Source organism: Malurus melanocephalus, unplaced genomic scaffold (assembly GCF_030028575.1).
Source record: "Malurus melanocephalus ecotype Western Australia unplaced genomic scaffold, MMel_1.1 scaffold_670, whole genome shotgun sequence".
Taxonomy (NCBI): Eukaryota; Metazoa; Chordata; class Aves; order Passeriformes; family Maluridae; genus Malurus; species Malurus melanocephalus.
This window is the reverse complement of record NW_026623902.1, coordinates 77,056-82,058: the sequence shown is the minus strand read 5'-3', so window position 1 is coordinate 82,058 and position 5,003 is coordinate 77,056. Positions and strand designations below refer to the sequence as shown.

The window sequence follows — 5,003 nt, the reverse complement described above, 5'->3', positions numbered from 1 at the left end:
TGTTCCTAATATCCACCCTAAACCTCTCAGGCACAGCTCCAGCCATTCCTGGTCACAGAAAGCAGAGATTGGAGCTGCCCCTCACAAGAAACTGAGGATTCTCCCTTCATTCTCCTCCACCAAGTGCCCTCAGCTGCTCTTTGYGTGACTCCTCCAGAATTTTCCCCATTCCTGTGTCCCTCCTTTGGACACTCCAATATTTTTAGGATTTTGGTACCCAAACAGCCCCCAGGATTGGAGGTGAGCCCAGAGCAGAATGGGACAATCCCCTCCCTCAATATCCAGTGATGCTACACCTGATCCCCCCAGAATGTAGTGACCCTCCTGACTCCAGGACAYGCTGCTGAYTCACATCCATCTCCCCATCCACCARAACCCCCAAATCCCTTCCCGTGTGCCTCCGGGGCTGGCAGGGGGACGGCCGCTGCGTCTTTAACGCCGTCTCAGGGCTGCGCGGAGGCAGCTCCATTGAAGATTTGCGGGAGAGCAGGAAGGGGGGTGTGGATGTGGCTATTGGCAGAGCTGTKCTGACATCCCTGGGAACAGCTGGGATCTGCTGAGCTGCTTCTCAGAGCCCCGAGCTCGCCGGAGCAGCCGCAAAAATCGCGWTTTTTTATTCGGGAGAGCTGGCGGGGGCTTCCCAGGAGCAATATTATCCTGGCAAGAATTCCTCTTGAACCGGTCACAACCATGGAGTCTCCGTTGAAATCGGGAAACAGCTGACGTGCTCAGAGTGCAGAACCACCACGGTGAGTTTATTTTTAGAAGGAGGTTTTTAATTATTTGGGGGCTTGAGGAAAAGAAAGATCGATCAGACTTTTAGTTTCCCCTTCTCCTGTGCAAAATGCAGCGTCAACGTGGGTGAATATTTCAGGGATGGGGACATGACAATGTCCCTCTCCGGCTGGTAAGTGCCAGGATTTCTGCTTCTGGATGAGGGGTTAATTTAAAAATGGAGCTGGACTAAATAAATATGTGGCTTTGGGATCCCCAGTCAGGATTTGGGAGGGTGAGATGAGCTCTCCTCTTCCTCCCTTTTATGCTGTTGGGGATGCACCTACGGAGAGAGGGAATCCCCGGTCGGCATCCTGTGCTCTGCCATGTCATTAAGGAGTTCCCCTGACGGCATCATGGAATCTCCTTCAGCTCGCTCCTGGGTAATTCCTTTCATTTTGCAAAGACAGTTATGTTTTAACATAACAAAGATAGTTCTATTGGGTTATATTTTAATGGATTTACTCGTTTGGAGCTGGCTAGTTGATGGGGAGCGTTGGCTAGTCGGTTGGCAGTGTGCCATGTGACGTTTTTGGGGTGGCTTATGCAATTTGGTGTTCTGTAGGACAGTGCTTGTGTTCGCTGATACATTAACCCCGTTTTTAAATTAATTTAAACCTYTCACTGAGTTGGGTTTAGCTGAATCAGGAGGTTGGATTGACTTTTCTCCCTCCTCACRCGTGTCCATCTCCCAGTTCTGCCTAACACCCATGAAGTTACGCTCTTTTTATTCCAGTTTTAATGCTGGGAGCTGGTTTTCTTGGGATTGAGGTGTGGTTACTGTACTTTGGGATCTCAGGATCTCTCCCTGCTCCTCCGACCTCACACTCAATCCCAACTTTTGCTGCTGTCAGCCAACAATAAAGTTGAGTTATTTCTTCAAATCTTATTTCCCCATTTTTTCCCTATTTTCAAATCAATTTTTGGATCCCCCCACTTAAGAACATCCAGTGCCTGCCGTGTCCCCCTCTGTGATGAGTGGCTGTGTCCTCTTCCAGCATGGGGAAAAGCAGGAGGAGGGATACAGATACCATTCCTGCCTTGTGCCTTCCTCTAATGGATATTTTCTGGTAGCTGGGATGCTTTGGGGCTGATAAACAAAGTTTGGGGATGCTCTTTGTCAGCCAGGTCAGCTCAGGAAGGTGAGGGAATTCCTTGTTCCCTCATCCAGATTTTTGACACTGGTGCTCCTGCCTGGCACAAGCTCAGCACGGGAGCAGCTGCCAGCAGGAGAGGAGCTTTTTTTCCATATTTCCCTGAGTTTGGTACCTCTAGCTCAGATCCTCCTTATGGATGGGCTCAGATGGAAAAAATTCTGCTTGGGGTTGTTGAAAGTGTYGGTGGGAGCTGTACCAGGGATTTCTGCCAGGTCATGGAAGGGTTAACAGAAATCCCTGTTCAATGCTGTCCTATTGCATCCTGACACTGTGAAAAGTAGGTGGATAATTCCTTGCTCGCTTTTCAGGAAACCCCTGTGGTGGACAGCCCTCATTAATTGTTGCTGGGAAACTGCTTTGACGTCACCGGAGCAGTTCCCTGGTCTTTGGATGAATACAGGAATAGCTCGTGATGAGGAAGTGGGAAGTGGTGTGAAATGGAGCAGGGAGCTCTGACAGGGGATTCTCATCCTGGATTTCTTTCCTCCCTCCCATAGTTCTGCCCAGGAACYCTCAGGAACTGTCCACAAACCTCCAGTGCTGCAATGGGAGCAGCACTTCCTTCTCCAGGAAGCCCTTGGTTCTCCAGGGCTGTGTCATTGATGATCCTTCACTTTTTAACTGTTTTGGGTTCAGGTTTTTTTTTTAGTGTTGGTTTGGGGTTTTTTTGGTGTTGTTTTTGGGTTTTCTCCTCCCCCAGATTTTGCAAATGAGGGGTGAGAAGGTTATTGCTCAGCCTGAAGCAGCTCCCAAAAAAATCAAAGAAAAAGAGAGCATTGGGATCACCATTTCCTTTCTTTTTARCATCAAACCAACAATGTCCCTTTTCCTACCTGAGGGGAGAGCAAGGCTGAGAGTGGCCCTTRGTGCTGGGAACTCCAGGCTCGAACAACTTGGAATTAAAACTGTTTAATCCCACTTTCCTTAGAGAAATATTCCTTAGGACCATTTAGGATGTTTATAAAACTTTTATGTACCTTTATGTGATTCCTGGGTATCATGTGGAAATTATTTTGGCAGTCCTGATGCTGGTCACACTCCTGGAATACAGTGGGAACAAGTTGACACCTCTCCTGAGTTTAGTCCTTGGCTCAATGGCGGGAGGTAACAAAATATCAGAGTATTTTATTCCCCCTGAAATTATGAGATATTTTCTGATTCTCTGTGAATTTTCCCGTCTCCTTGTTCGCATGAGGTTATTTCCCCTCTTTTCACCTGGAGTCAAACCCTTCCATCTGCATCATAAATTCAGAATTTGATGTCATGTGGGGGTGGAGATGAGGATTTAAAGCAATGACTAAGCACGGGGACAGTGCAGGCAAAGACGTCCGGCCTCCTGTGGGCAGTTTTGCTGGGTTTTGTARGAACTCTAAGGTAGGGAGGAATTAAATCCCTCTCCAGCTGAAAATAAGGAATAAGGAGAGAATTTAGGAGTGGTGGCTTTGAAGTTGGAGTTTGAGTATTGCTGGTTTTGGGGTTTCTCACTGATCAGGTGCTTGTTCTGGGGGGAGCTGTTACCTGATCTCYGGCAGGAGAGAAGAAGATAAGATCTTTCCTGTCGAAATTCCAGCCCAGCCTGCAGACTTTTCCCGGGCTGTTGGTGCAGTGATGTTTTCCCCTAGCAGAGCCCAGGATGGCGAAATCTTTCAAGACCTTTAGTTACTTTACCAAATCCTTCCATCCCARCCTCTTGTTGCACCTGGCACGATTGTCCCAACCTCCCTTCCCTGGCCAAGAAGGAGCCGCTGGGACGATTCTCAAGGCATGGAGAGGGCCCGGCAGAACCTGAGGGGCTTCATGCTTAGAATGGCAGCCCCCTCCCCACCCCGCCGCCTCCACTTTTTCCTGTGCGAACCTTTTTTTTTCCCGCATCCTCTGCCGCGCTGGGGAGGGGGGACCTGAGTCACCCCCGCCCTGTTGCTCCTGGCAACAGGGCCCGTTGCCATGGAGCTCGGCTTCCCATTGGCTGCCGGGCAGCCAATCAGCGAATTGCTCGCCAGAGCATCACTGGTACCCAGCGGGAGGGAGGTGATGGGTGGTGGGTGGTGGGTGCTGYTGCCCCCAAAAACCGGGAGAGGGGAATGCTGGTGTGCTGGGGGAATTGTGGAATAATTTGGGAATAATTTGGGAGTAATTTGGGCTGGGAGGGACCGTAAAGGCCGTTCTGTGCCACCCCCGCCGTGGGGATGTGGCCCTGTTGAATGTCCCAGGGACTGAGTTTGGGAAAGGCAAACCAGAGCAGGTTAATAACGCAGTGAGACAGGAATTCCTGGTAGGAATGCTGTAGGRTTGACATTGGTTCCCATGGCCATGGCTTGGGTAGGTGCTGGGAAGGTGAAGCCCACCTGGAATCGTGGGATATCCTGGTTTGCAAAGGACCCCGTGGATCATTGAGTCCAATTCCCAGCCCTGCACAGGACACCCCAAAAATCCCACCTTATGTCCAAACACTCCTGGAGCTCTGGCAGCCTCGGGGCCGTGACCATTCCCTGGGGAGCCTAGGCAGTGCCATCACCCTCTGGGAGAAATTTTTTCCCTGAAATCCAACCCAAACCTCCCCTGACACAGTTTCAGCCATTCCCTCGAGTTCTGGGTCACCAGAGAGCAGAGGTTGGTGCTCATGAGGAAGCTGCAGATCGGGATGAAGAAGCCAAGTGCCCTCAGCTGCTCCTTGTGTGGCCTTTCCAGACCCTTCCCTGTCTCCATGTCTTTCTTTTGGATGCTCTCCAATAGCGTTTGACCCTTCTTATGTTGTGGCACCCAAAGGACTCGAGCTGAGGCTGTCCCAGAGCAGAGTAGGGCAAGCCCCTCCTTCAGCACCGCTTGCCTTAGCCCTGAAACCAAAGAGGTGGAGGCTGAGGCACCTCAGGTATCTCCATCCCCACCTCAGATCTCTCCATCCCCACCTCAGATCTCTCCATCCCCACCTCAGATCTCTCCATCCCCGCCTCAGATCTCTCCATCCCCACCTCAGATCTCTCCATCCCCACCTCAGATCTCTCCATCCCCACCTCAGATCTCTCCATCCCCCCCTCAGATCTCTCCATCCCCACCTCAGATCTCTCCATCCCC

The 5,003-nt window shown here is 50.8% G+C and overlaps 1 protein-coding gene across 1 annotated transcript in view; it reads left to right on the top strand.

Annotated features, from left to right (window-relative positions):
- R3HDM2 (R3H domain containing 2) overlaps positions 1-5,003 on the top strand; it is a 33,385-nt gene continuing 28,382 nt past the window's right edge. The window contains exon 1 of the mRNA XM_057383935.1: positions 1-749. The gene's annotated coding sequence lies outside the window, so the exon portion shown is untranslated. The remainder of the gene's footprint in view (positions 750-5,003) is intronic.